Raw genomic sequence first — 14,911 nt, 5'->3', positions numbered from 1 at the left:
ACCTGTTAATAGCTACTTAAAGTCTACAAATGCCACAGGACTGGTGGAACTGTTGACAAAAACGAAACAGGCTGTGTGCAGTGGCTTTTGCTTATTACACTATTCAGAACTGTCTCACTGTTGCTTTGGGCTTTCCCATGTTGGTTGTTATGTATGCCTGTTATCCCATTTTTGTTTTATTCTAGCTGTTTAAAGGATGTCTTTCCATGACATGCAAGCTTTTTTAGTTCTCAGCTGGGAACTACAAGGCACTACTACACAGCTCTTAATAAAGGCATGTCTAACAATAACAAGAATCAAGAAGCAAGAACAATCAGTTATTATTTAACAATGAACAGTGCTATCGCTTATGTCATTATTATACTACCACTACTATCTTCTCTTGTGCTTCAAACAGTTTCTCTAAGGTTTCTGGAAACAAGTAGGGACTTGGAGACTTAGAGCTGTGCTCTGCCTGAATGCACTCTTTTTATAGTAAAAGGTGAGCAGTTGGGATAGGCAGTACGACAGATCTATTACTGTTGAAAATTCTCAACAATTACTTCCAGGTCAAGAAAGTCACTGAAAGTCTGACAGAAAACTTTCTTAGGTCCCTAGCTGAGATATTTTGTTAAAGACTGATTTGCTGTTGTGGCTAAGACTAGCATCGTAAGGGAGAGTGAAAATATGGCAAAGTCTATGAATTAGGTGCCTCACAAGTGACTAGAAAGACACCCACAGATTAGGATATTATACAGCCCATTAAAAGGATGAACTAAAAAAAGGACTCTGTTTTGCAGAAGGGAGCTGCCTAAGCTCACCTGCAGGAGATGTTGAAGAGGTTGACTTTCACATGCTTAATTCCAGAAGAGGATATGTTTCCCTCTGTTTTTGGTCTGCAGCTAGAAGCTCTCTCCTACAGCCGAGCGTCTGACCTACTCTTTCTCTTTTATTCTGTTATAATAGTGATTATGCTTTTCTCTTCAGTATGTATTCAGCTATTGGCATACACTGGACTCTGAACAGAGCAGGTTTAACTGCCTAATTTACAGTAACAATTTAAACTTGTTCCTAGACAAATTCATGAAGTCCTGACCTCTATGGGAAAGTCTCTTACTCTTCAAGACAGGAGTTCATTCATCCCTGCTGAAGTGCTTCTAATATGCAAAATAATTAAATTGTGGTGGAAACAAAGCAAGAGAACAGGGGGAGAAAAACCTTATAGTCTGCAGTTTGGCACTACTTTGGAAGACTCATGTTCAGAACAGGGTTGCAATCTCCACTTAAAGTTCTGCTGAAAATTGAACACTCTGAAGTTAGAATTAATTAAATCTGTATCTTCTGTGCTGCTGCACTGCACCATCGGTTTCTTCTCACTGTTTTTGGCAGACTAGGCTCCTTGTCTGGAATTTCCAATCAGATACCTTTAAAAATGCCTCACATGTTCATCACACAACTTTGGCTTACATGCAGGAATGAGGCAACCCTCGAGATACTCAAGTGTCCCAGTTTGTTTAGTGATGTAGAGATATAGCAGCTGGAATCTAAGCATTTGGACCAAGACTCAGAGAGGTTTTAAAGGTCATGAATCTGAAACACTCACCATTTCTACTACCCTAGTTAATTAAAAGCCAGCAGGGTAAATGCCTTCAGGGATCAGCTTTCCAGTAGATAGAGAATTTTACAGGCTTATGCACTGGCTGGGTAAGGTCTTATAAATGCTACAGGCACCTGAATTTTCCAAACCATTAGGAGATTCAAGAAAAGAGCTTAATTCAGTCTTGTCAATCTAGCTCCTTCTGTCTATCTTTAATCTCATTTCATCCTGTCAAAGTTGAAGTTTCCTAAATGGTAGATTTACCTTTGTGCTCAGTCTGTATTTGCTGGTAATCATTATCTGGAGTTTGAGAACATAGAACTGGTACTGAGAGTTGTGCAGTTTATGGTAACTACAGGTTTTTTGTTCATACACTTCGAAAGATGTTTTTGTCATACTAATATTTACATTATCATTAATCTTTGTTAATGTGGTTTTAATATCAGACAAATATAACTTCATTTTTTGGTTAGGCAACGAAAATTAAAGTCTGGATCATAAAATATTTTTTTAGATATGCTAGATTTAGACCTGTGTAAGAAATCTTGTACGGAAATTTAAGAGATTTTGACTGAAAAATAAGCACTATACAATATCATTCCAGTACATGCTAAGTGAATTTAGAAGTTTTTTTGCTGATGTATTTCAAATAGCATTTCTAGATGGGAAATCATTATGAAATAGAGATAAACCTAGTGGAGGTGCACGTTAGTTGATACATCAGAACAAACATTTTCACCTGTAAGCAGTTGTAAAATGACAATTCACAACATACGTGGCTGACACACAGATGCAGAGAGCCAAACTAATATGGGCAAATCAGTTACACAGAGGAATCAGAGATTCTCTACCAGCTGGGCCCCCCGTGCTGAAGAAGAATGTACAATATGTGCTTGGCCCAGTTTGAGCTAGAACAGAACTAATTCTATGTGTGCCCAGGTAGCCAAGAGACCAAATGGTATCCTGGCCTGGATCAGGAACAGTGTGGCCAGTAGGAAAAGCAAGGTTATTCTGCTCCTGTACTCTGCACTGGTCAGGACACACTTCAAGTACTGTGTCCAGTTCTGGGCTACTCAATTCAAGAGAGATATGGGAACATGTCCAGAGAAGAGTGATGAAGCTGGTGAAGGGCCTGGAATACAAGCCCTATGAGGAGAGGCTGAGGGACCTGGGGTTGTTTAGCCTGGAGAAGAGAACGATCAGGGGTGACCTCATTGCTGTCTACAACTACCTGAAGGAAGGCTGTACCCAGGTAGGGGTTGGTCTCTTCTCCCAGGCAACCAGCAATAGAACAAGGGGACACATTCTCAAGTTGGGGGAGGTATAGGCTGGGGAGGTCTAGGCTGGATGTTAGGAGGAAGCTCTTCACAGAGACAGTGATTTGCCATTGGAATGGGCTGCTCAAGGGGGTGGTGGAGTCGCTGACGCTGGAGCTGTTCAAAGACTGGACCATGGCACTTGGTGCCATGGTCTAGCTGATTGTATAGGGCTGGGTGCTAGGTTGGACTGGATGATCTTGGAGGTCTCTTCCAACCTGGTTGATTCTATGATTCTATTAAGTGATTTTACTTTTCAGCCCAGTCTCTTCTAAGTAACTGCACTTCCTGGAGATAGCAGCATAGTTTTGCAGACAGCATCTGCTTCTAGACGTGACAACAGTCAATGTCTACAGCTACTACCAGTGATTGGTGTGCTGAAAGGCTCTAGCTTATACTTGCTCCTATAGAAACCATGGTCACTGCCACAATTTGTGTAACATCCTGGAGGTGCAGAAATTAAAAGGCTGTTCCTTTGCAGAGAAGTGAACCATTCAGGTGAACCTAAACTGACCAATAAGGTATTCCATTCCATGTATGTCATATTCAATATAATGCTGAGGGATCACAGAGGTCTATCTTTTTCAATGTCCAGCATCCAAGGACTCTGTCCGTTCTGTTTTCAATCCCAATCCATGCATTTCTGAATTCAGTTCCAGGATCCAGCTCCTGAATCCCAGTTGCTCTCTGCCACTCAGTCCAGTCAGGGACACTCCCAATGCCTGCCCACAGTATTGGTGATGACAGTGATGTAACTGCCACCAGGGAGGTTGGGTTTGACAAGGGGATTGTATCTATCTCTATATATTTCGTTTTATTGTTATTATTTTCATTGAAGCTGTTTCAATTTGCTATTGCCATTCAGAACTGCCTCTCACACCTTTTTTACTCTCCTTCAGGAAGAGAGAGGGGTTAACAGAAAGTAGCTGTCAAGGCCAGCCCAGCCTTTGCCCTTGCCAATACTGAAGAACCAAGAAGGCTGGCTGTGCTAACAGAGTAAGACATTGTCATCTGGAAAAGACTTCTAGAAAACTTTGAGTCAGCACAAAATAGTACTTGGACATGAACCTCTATGGAACACAGTGGTAGATAAACCTTCTATTTGGACTGGGATTTGAGAACTTACTTTATCATGTGTGATGTATTGCTGGGAATAACTTGAGAAAACCATATAGATGGTTCTGTTGTAACTGCTGAGATAGACTTCATAAAACACAGACATGGTTCTGTGTTATTTCTTACCAAAAAACCCCAAAGACCTGGGAAATCTGAAAGCATACAGAAAAGAGCTGTTACAATTATTCAAGAGCTGAAGAAGCAGCCTTACCAAGAAATTCAAAGGCATCAGTGTAGCCTATAAAACAACAACACAAACAAAAAAGCCAGCACTGAAAGGTGACTAAATTACCATTTGTAAGTGTCTTCCCAGGGGGAAAATATTCAATTATAATGGATTATTTAGCCTACTCCTTCTCTGGAGCCTTTCAAGGCCTGCCTGGATGTGTTCCTCTGTGATCTGTGTTAGACAGTATTGTCCTGCTCCAGCAGGGGGGTTGGACTCGATGATCACTTCGGGTCCTTTCCAACCCCTAACATCCTATGATCCTACTGAAGAAAGACATAATAAATTCTCTTAATATATATGGAAATCACTTCATCCATCAGGCAAATACTTATACTTCTGCATAGGAGTATGGAAGCTAGCAGTGTTCAAGAGCAACAGAGAAGGGGAGAAATAAAGCAGGATGTTATGGGCAATTAAAACCAGAGGAGTAAGTTTGCTAGAGAGGATATTTTTTTTTCTAAATGGATTTTCTCTGCATACAAGGCCACAAAATATTTTTCTTTGTGAATTCACTTTGTAATATATATTACAGCTTCTTTTTTAATGACCAAAGTGGTCAGAACTTCAATTTTCTGCACCATCCAAAGTGTATTCTTGCAAGTAAGGTGTATTGTGTCACAATGAGAAAACAGAGCAGTACCTTTTCTTCACACGGGTTTCTCTCAAGCTGTGCTCATCTCCCGAGGCACCCATATTTTGTTCATACAACTGTGTAGCCACATCAGTAATGACTTCTCATGTCTGTGACAGGTTTTGCACAGAGGAAACTATTCCCAGTGGTACCTTGCATCTCATTGTGTATGAACACCATGTCATCACATGCTCTTGAGGTGTGAAAAAAATATGAGTAGTTGCTCATATCTGTCATTTGCTGGAACAAAGACTAAGCTGACAACTGATATAGTGGCTCCTGTTAATTTGACAATGTTCACTTGAGACTGAGAGCAGAGCATTTATCTGTTATCTAAGCCAAACTCCTGTCATACAGATGAACAGGTAGGGCATTCATTGTTTTTGTGTCACTTTGTCCTCTAAGCATTGCAAGGACAAAAGAGCAGGTACTGTTATATATCCATTTTCTGCCTCGAGCAATGTTCTGAGTTTGGCTCCAACTGCCTGGGAAGCAGAGACTTTGCTTTTCTAATCGAAATTCAGTTCGTGGTGAAGTTTAGAAAGTGACAAAAAAATCTTGGTGCCTACATGCAATGATCACTGCAACCGAATTAGAGCACAGTCTCTGGGGATAGGATAATGTAGAGCAAACAGCTATAAAGACAAAATCATAAAGACAGAGATCAGAGAAGCAAAGTCATGGAGAGACAGAATAAAAAGAGAGGCTCGGATGCTGCTGGAGAAGACCTTTGTGTCTAGCTCAGGCTGATGTGGCAGTGATTCCACCCAGCTCTGAGCTCCCAGTTGTAGCAAAAGAATGGTAATCTAAACTGATTAATCTTCTTAATCTTTCCCTACAGAGAAAAACATCTGATGAGAAATGAAGACATTTCTCCTCCCAGTAGCCCCACAGTTGTTATGTGTATGATGGCCTTATGCCAAGACTCCTCTGAATTATACAAACACTTGAAATTTCTTTACTTTTATTCTCAGTCAAGCAAACCACTGATATCTGCAGCACCATCTTACCAAGGTATACATTCATGAAACAAAACCACAAGTGCCTTGTGAACATTCCATTGCCCATGTAGTTTACTGAATGCTGCAAGTTGTCTTTGGCATTTTTTAGTTTGTTGCTCCTTTCCCCACCCCTGCTGTTCTGATGACTAGAACTACTCTGTAAAAAATTACTTCAGAAAGATGAGGGTTTGCAGACAGCAAGACTCCTGAGGCTGAGGCTTTTAAAAATGCACAACAGCTAGGAAACACAGGAGAAAATCATGAGGCTTGCCAACACAGAATGAGTGAAGTGAAAAAATAGTCCTCATGTTTGTGTCTCACATACCTATGATACTTACAAGATTTTGCTTGTAGGCTCTGCATTTACAATCAGAAATTTTACTGATATATTTGAAATACCAGATTTCTAATTTCCTTGCCTGATGGTTGATGCAAAGATTTTCTCAACAGAGCAACCTTAACTTGAGAACTCACTTTGGACAAGAAATAAGCATTAAATAAGCATTAAAACTGTATGAGGAAAACACATCAGAAAAAACCCAGAGATTCAGTGGACAAATGCTTTGGTGATGTACAAAAAGAACCTTCACTGATCTATCTGGTTTTGGTGTGGCTGTTTTTTTTTTTGGGGGGGGTCTGTTTGGTTGGGTTTGGGTTTGTGGTTTTGTTTGTGTTTGCTTTTAATATTTTTAATTCTTTCTGGTTTCGGCCAAGCATTTTTTAAATTCTTATTTAATATGGGTAGTTTATTGCTTGCTGCTGCTTATTTCCTACCTCCAGATTGCAGCAAACTCTATCTCACAAAGTTATCAACCACAGTATCTTTAGAATCATAGAATCATAGAATCAATAAGGTTGGAAGAGACCTCCAAGATCATCCAGGCCAACCTAGCACCCAGCCCTAGCCAGTCAACTAGACCATGGCACTAAGTGCCTCAGCCAGGCTTTTCTTGAACACCTCCAGGGACGGTGCCTCCACCACCTCCCTGGGCAGCCCGTTCCAATGAGAAATCTCTCTACTTGCTAAGAACTAATCTCAAGCTACAAACAGTGGTTTTCAGTATCTAAGCTATTTTAAGGTATAGTTAGAAAGCTTTGTGCCATAAAATGTTTATATACATGGGCCCATAAAGTGATGTAAATCTTCTTTGTCTACTTTGCTATGATGAAAAGATGCATTCAGGTTCTATAAATAGGTTCATTCACAGCTAAAAGGATCTCAAAGACAGAAACATTTCTTTGGGAGAAGTCCTGGTTTAAGATGGGTCTTCTTTTCTTCCATTATCACAGACTTTGGTGTGATATGCCTTTGGTTGTACTACTTGAATAGTTTGTGGAGAGGTTATATAAACCTCTGGGAAAACCTGCTGAATGGAGGCCATACAGAGGGTACTGTGAAGCCAAATCAGTGCTAGCAGACATTTCCTGTTGGAGATAGAAAAAATCTGAAGCATGTTATTGCTTCTTTACTCCACACCTTTTTCCTTAATCATTGCATCTTAGTAGCATAAAATATATTTCTTTCTACCTTGAAGAGAGAAAACTAGACCTGAGACAGGGTTAATACTCTTTTCTCACTGTGCTAGTCAAACCAAAAAGGAGTCTCTCAAGAGTCAACAACACTCTCTTTCACTGTCAAAGACTTTTGACTACATCTGACTATTCTTAGGAGAAGAAATCTCTAGTTACAATGACCAGGAGAAAGCTAGGAGATGGCCTATGCCTCAAAAATGAAATTAAGAGCATTTTTCCTCATCATTTTCAAATCCTCATATTTTTCAGTATCACCTGCTCTTGTCACTGCTCCTAGAAGAACACTAGAACGGGACAGAAATTGTAGTCAGTGTATATCTGCTAATCAGCTTCTACACATAAGATTTTCCCCCGTTTCTTTTGTCTCTGTGTCAGTGCTCCCAAGGAAATGGACCTGCCACAGCTATGAGTGATCACCCACTGTAATGTAGTAGGGTGCGGGAAATCAGAATTTGCTTTAACTACCTTAGACTATTTATTCATTTCATGTTCCAGTGATATAATGCTGGTAAAGTTCAAGAAGATTTGTAAAACTCTTTTCTCAGGCAGTAGTTTTCAAAGTATTTGTGAATATTTCTTCATCTGCCACATGTTTCTCAGAGATAGGAGCATTCAAAGCTCACTGGACAGTCCAGTTTAAGAACAAGAGAGCACAGAAATCATCTGATTTATTTCGAGTACCTAGGATAAAGCAATCTCAAAACATGAGAGCTCTATTTTACTGGTATGAACTCAACAACTACAGTTTATCTCATCTTTATTTTTCATTCTATTAGTAAGAAAAATAAATCTATACATATTAACTGGGAAAACATAGTTTAAAATTTCTCCAGACATGAGTTCAGGTGGCTTCATTCCATCCTGTAGATGGAGAAGGTCGAGCTGGCTGAATCTCACAAAACTGTTTGTCATTCTAAACTCTGAAAATTGCACACTCCTCAGAGGTTTAAAAAAAAGTATCAGAATTTTAGAGAGCTTTTTAAAATGTAATTATTGCTATTTTTTCTGTCCCTCTGCTTTTAAAGCCTTGCTTACCAGATAGCTGAATTTACAGAGCACACAGGATGGAAGGAAATGAATAAACCTCTAAAAATATCTGAATGCTCCTCTCGATTTAAAATGTCACATTTCTAAATGCTGATGTAAGCCTTTCTGAGAGGTAAGCTGATCCTTCTGGGAAATGAAGGAGGTCCTTTTCGTGGAGCTTCTACTGCAGAGTTCCAAGAATTATTGTTGTGATGAACTGTCACAGAATGCTAGGGGAGGGAAAGAACCTCCAGAGATCAAGTCCCACTCCCCTGCTAAGCAAGACCACTTTGGGCAGGTCCAACAGAAATGTGCAAAGGCAGGTTTTGAAGACTGTGGAGAAAGAGACTCCACAACCTCTCTGGGTAAGCTGTTCCAATGCTCACTCATCTTCACAGTAAAAACACTTTTTCTCATGTTGAGATGGAATATCCTGTGATTGAGACTGCATCCATTGCCTCTCATCTTGTCACTGGGTATCACTGAAAAGAGACTGGCTTCATCCTTCTGACAGCCACTCTTCAGACATTTGTAGACACTGATATGGTTCCCTCTTAGCCCCTCTCCTTCAGACTAAACATCCCCAGGGCTCTCAGTCTTTTCTCATAAGGGAGATGCTCAGTCCATTAACCACCCTTGTAGCTCTCCATTAAACTCTCTCAAGCAGTTCCCTTGTCCCTTTTGAACGAGGGAACCCAGAACTATACCAAATATTCCAGATGTGGTTTAACTAGGACTGCTGGGCAACTTAATGCTATCCAAATAATAAAGGTTGGTCATTTCTTCTGGGCACAGCAGCCCATAAAAAAACGTTTCAGAAATATGGTTCTGTTGTGAACTCTTTGGTAAGCTGTGGCTTGTATTACACATTATCTACATGACTGTGCAGACTCTGTAGGACAGAAAAGGCCATGTGGAAGGGCACTACTTACTTGTGAGTTCCACAAGTCTCCCCCTTGCTTATACTTAAGTAATGTTTTTACAGTAAAATTTCACATGGCAGGGGTCTACCCCAAAGTGACTTGTAGGTTCTTTTTTGCCTCTGGCAAAGCTTTTGATAATTTAGATCAAGTCTGGAGGGAATAAAACAGGTAAGAAGGCAGGAAAAAAATATATTAAAAGCTGGTGGTGTTGGGAAAGGAAGATGGGTGACAACAGGAGACGTTGGGGCACAGTAAAACTGCAAGGAGTGGTGAGCAATGAAGCTAGACTGGTGTGAGATGATGGCCACAGCCAAGGAACTAGGGACAGAGATGAGAGTCAACTGTAACTGAAGAGGGAAACTAACTCTCAGTAGTGCTGACACCTAGTGGTAGTACAGTCTTGGCCATCAGATCCTCTGAGAGTTCCAGTAAAGTATTCCATTTCACATCAACTCTTGTCTAGGAATCTGTTAACATGGGACTTTCTGCAGGAGATGTAATAAAAGTGTGAGTAATGAATTTGTGGCTGAAATCAATGGAAGGGTCATTGTATCATAACAGGATACGTTTGGCATACATAGATACAGCAGAAAAAGGGGTGATAAAAATGCCTAAATTCCCCTTGTGATGGATAAGCCAAATGTGACATATTCTGAAGCCATGACTGTACTTACAGCCATGCCAATGGGACGAATTTCCTGGCAAAATCAATTTGAAATGCATTTTATTAATTTGTCAGTGTTCCTGTGTGGCAAACAAATTACTACAGCCACAGATACCAAAGGGAATCAGTAAACGTTTGATTAATCTTCCTTAAATTTAGATCTACAGATTGCACTGAGTTGGAAGGCACCCTGGAAGCTCATCTTGTTCAACCACCCTGCAGTGAGCAGGGGCACCACCGATTAGATCAGGCTGCCCATCAACCTGTCCCAGTATTTTACCACTCACGTTGTAAAGATCTTCCTTATGTCCAACCTAAATCTACTCTGCTCCAGTTTCACAGCACTGGCTATCACTACAAGCCCTTCTAAACAGTCCTTCCCCAGTCTTCTTGTAGGTCCCCTTCAGATTTTGAAAGGTAGCTATAAGGTCTCCCCTTATGGCTAAAGCATGTCTAAATAGAGATGTCTAAAGGATATGTACTCAATGGAGAGAGCAAAGCATTTCTAGAGGGCCATTCTTCAAATTCCTTCTAGGAGGAATTTTGAATGGCATGAAGCATCCTCTGGATATTCTTATCACTCCTGACTATAACAGACTAATTTAGATTGATTATCTAATCTGTGCATTCAATCAGCAGAAGGCACAAGACAGTCTGAGCAGAAGAAAAATCACAGCACACTCAGGATTCTAGAAAGCCAGCAAAGAGGTAACACAAGTGGAACTCTTAAAATAAGTGACTAGTCATTAGGATCAATATCATCACGCTTCACTTCAGTAGTTCTGAAATGGGATAATGCCAGCCTTTTACTATGGAGAGATTTGGTGAAAATAAGCAACTGATGGCTGAGCAGTCTAATAATGTGTGTCACAGAATGGCTCCTGAGCAAATTACTAACTACTGTTAGAGCATGATTTTAATATTATGTAGTAAACAGGCCCTGAGAGGGCTCACTGAGAGCATGGAGCATGCCAGATGAGATAGTTCTCCTCTGGGCAAAAAACAGCAATCTCAATCTTAAAGGAGATCATTTTAAGGCAAGACTTCAGTTGCAGATCTACCTAAATTTGAATTTCCTTACTTTGCCTTGCTTCATTTGGTAATCTTAATAAAAGTTAAATTTGGTGTGTATGATATTACACATTCTTACAGTGGTATGCAAAATTTGTGTATGTTATGTGCCACATATATATAAATTTATATATGCATATTTTAATGTACATAAATATATACACATGTACATTTACATTTGAAGCTGTGTGGAGGTTCTGAAGGTTAGCTTAAGTCAGTGGAGATGACTTAGTGTACAGCTGGAAGGTGACATGGTAAAGGTGAATGATAAATCGTGTCTGGCATTAGCTATAACTTCCTGGCAGATGGAATATCCAAATGAAAATATGGTTCCATGTACCTTTATTAAAACTATAGAAAAATGTTTAAGCATTTGTAGCCAGGTGGGGGGTGGCCTCTTCTCCCAGGTAACCAGCAATAGAACAAGGGGACACAGTCTCAAGTTGCGCCAGGGTAGGTATAGGCTGGATATTAGGAAGAAGTTCTTCACAGAGAGAGTGATTTCCCTTTGGAATGGGCTGCCCAGGGAGGTGGTGGAGTCACCGTCCCTGGGGGTCTTAAAGAAAAGACTGGATGAGACACTTAGTGCCATGGTCTAGTTGATTGGTTAGGGCAGGGTGATAGGTTGGACTGGATGATCTTGGAGGTCTCTTCCAACCTGGTTGATTCTATGATTCTATGATCTGTCTTAAAAGTTGATAAGAGTGTTTCATGAAATAAATTAAAGTTCAAGGCCACTTCAGACCTGTAGGAGATCTAGAATTTGTGTTGTTAGTTGTTCACACAGTTTCTATCTGTGCAGGTATTAGTGTTGTTCTCTCCCTCGTGATGCCTAAGTATGCACCAAACAAATAACACAGTAAGATGCGTTCAGTAAAGAGCCATGGAAAAAGAAGAATCAGAGTCATACAAGAAGTCTTAAGGTGTAACATTTATCTAAAAGGCAATGCTACCTTCAAAGCACAGCAGTTTTTCATAAAGCAATTGCAGAGATGTTTGGTGTATTCCTATTTAATGAGCCATTTATAACTTCAAAACAAGCTGTTGTCAAATGGCTAGTTCAAATCAGCTTGTGTTTTTGCCATGAGAAATATATGCTCTTTCCTCTGTAACTGGCTGGAAGTCTGATAGAGGCTAAGTAACTGCCTGCACTGGAAAAGAGCAACCGCTATGTACAGAGGTGTATACACTGACCCGGCATAAACCCATACTGGGATTAGTCCTCCCAGCTTTACTATTTATCATGAAGACCTTGAAAGAAGCAATGTTTGAATTAAAGCTCATTGCAGCTATTGTAATTGTTGACTGTTCTGTGAGCTTTGGGAGAAATGATCCTAAGATTCTGCTGACTAACTTGACTCCTTCCACAGACAACTACATTTCAGAAACAAAATGAAAGAATAAAAACCAACCAAACCAAACTAAAACCCACCATGATACCACACATGACAGTAGGCAAATTGCCACCCAGTAGTCAAGGGTGTGATATTAACTTATAGAAGCCAAGCGATTAACCCATACTCTTCATATTATTAAACCAGTTAACCAATAAGCAGTGCAGCCAACAAAGCTCTCTTCTATGTTCCACATTTGCTAACAACAAAACAAAACAAAACAAAAAGCTTTTGTCATTAGAGCTTCAGTACTCTAGTTGCTTGCATATCCTGTTCTTTAAATCATAAGAAACAGAACTGGAGGAAAAGCTTTACTGGTGTAAACGTAGTGGAATACAGCCAACTGTGAAGTGGCAATAGTTTGACCCTTGTCTATCTGAAATCAGTTTTAAACAGTTCCAGTGACCTCAGGGTTGCAGAATCAGCCCCTAACCACTGAGAAGCTGACAGATTTTACTATCTCTGAATGCTGAATGCCTCATTTGGGATTTAAAGAAATATGTGATTAAAATCTAATTTTATCACACGATGTACTCAGACTGAAGCTGAGCAAATAATTGAGCATGAATAATTTATCTGAGGAGGTGTCTCTTTCCTTTGTCCCTGAATATCCATGAATAGATCATTATTTCTTCAAATTCACTTCTGTAGACTTTCTTGATTCTGGATCAACAGGGTACCCTTTCCTTCATACATGGATTACTTGATTTTCATTCTTTCAGCTGTTCAAATTATATATGATTAGTCAGAAATCTTATCATGTACCTCTCTAATACCATTTCTGGCACAGATACTCCCATAAAACTGAATTTTATTAGAAGAAGGAAAACCATTTGCACAGGAGCTTAACACAATCTCTCTCATTGTATACTTCAAAATGCAGCTATAAAGTAGCATAAATATGAACAAAGTCAAACTGTTTTCTTTCGAGTAACTGAGTAATTAGTCACAGATTTTCCCTGTCTAACTTTCAATAGATCTCCATTTCAGAGCTTGTGTGGCAGTAGAGGATTATAAGTGATTTGCCTGTTCCTGTGTATGTGATAGGGCTGCATTCTTGAAAGAGCAACTCTCACATTTCTCTCTCTAAAACTTTCTGCTGATGTTATCATCACTTCAATTTATATCAGATACATTGGCATTTATTTTTAGATTACACATATCTGATCCCTATGTCTATATTCCTATAGTTAATAAAGTTGAATTTGTGTCTGAGCCTTATTTATTCATTAATTTCCTATCTTCTTTCAACTTTCCTTCTGAGTTTCATCTGTATACATTATGCAAAACCATTATAAATTGTATAGAAAAATCACACTGAGAAGCTGAAAATTGTGGGGTGAATTGTTCAAAAATTAAATGGCCATGTGGAAAAAAAAACCCAGGTATGAAAATCAATACCTTTTTGAAACCCATACCTTTTTGAAGGTCTCTGTGGTGTACATGAGGTAAAAAAAAAAAAAAATCCTGATGAATGTTTTTGTGGCCAAAAAAGTAAACCAGTAGTGTTAAAGGACAAAACTAATAAATAAGAAAAAACTCCTACAAAAACACAATTTGTACTGTCAAGAAATACATAAAAGTCATCCAAAGAAGAGGATGAGGTATTACATATTTACAAAATGCATTCTGAAAGCATCCAGAATTGATCAAGCAAAGTGTGACACAGTAAACAACTCTTCAGAAGCTACAAATCTGGGGAAAAAAAGTCTATGTTACAAATAGTTATTAAATTAAAAACAGCAGGGGTGCTGTGGCAAAATTGTCATATAAGACATTTCATTTTTAAGAATTTTTCCACCTGAAAATCAGTGTGAAAATGTGACAGTGAAGCTAAGAATATCTTTTCACGTGAATCTGAAGAAACACTGTGGTTATCATTCTCTATTTGATGAGTCAGTTCAGTTTTATTAAAAGCCAGTCCACCCTTAAATCAAACATGAACTGTGAAAGTGTTGACAAGAGGACTAAAATGCTTGTAAAAACTAAATAAAATTTAATTTAACTTTTTAAAAAATCAAGAAAATTACAAAGAAGAAGAACTACTGGACAGAAAGATTAGGAAAGGTCTTGGAAACTAATCAAGGCAACTCATTAAATAAGGCAGTTGAGTTAACTGGAAGTAATTTTGCTGACTTTTTAAAGTTGGACACTGAAAGAAACACAATTGAGCGTGTCTTGAGCGTGGCCAGAGAAGGGCAACAAGGCTGCTGAGAGGTCTCCAGCACAAGCCCTACAAGGAGAGGCTGAGGGAGCTGGGATTGGGATTGTTTAGCCTGGAGAAGAGGAGGCTCAGGGGTGACCTTATTGCTGTCTACAACTACCTGAAAGGAGGCTGTAGCCAGGAGGAGGTTGCTCTCTTCTCTCAGGTGGCCAGCACCAGAACAAGCTGACACAGCCTCAAGCTACACTTGGGGAAATTTAGGCTCAA

This window comes from Pogoniulus pusillus, chromosome 7 (assembly GCF_015220805.1).
Source record: "Pogoniulus pusillus isolate bPogPus1 chromosome 7, bPogPus1.pri, whole genome shotgun sequence".
NCBI classification, from domain to species: domain Eukaryota; kingdom Metazoa; phylum Chordata; class Aves; order Piciformes; family Lybiidae; genus Pogoniulus; species Pogoniulus pusillus.
The sequence above is the reverse complement of the archived record's forward strand: the minus strand, read 5'-3'. Positions refer to the sequence as shown.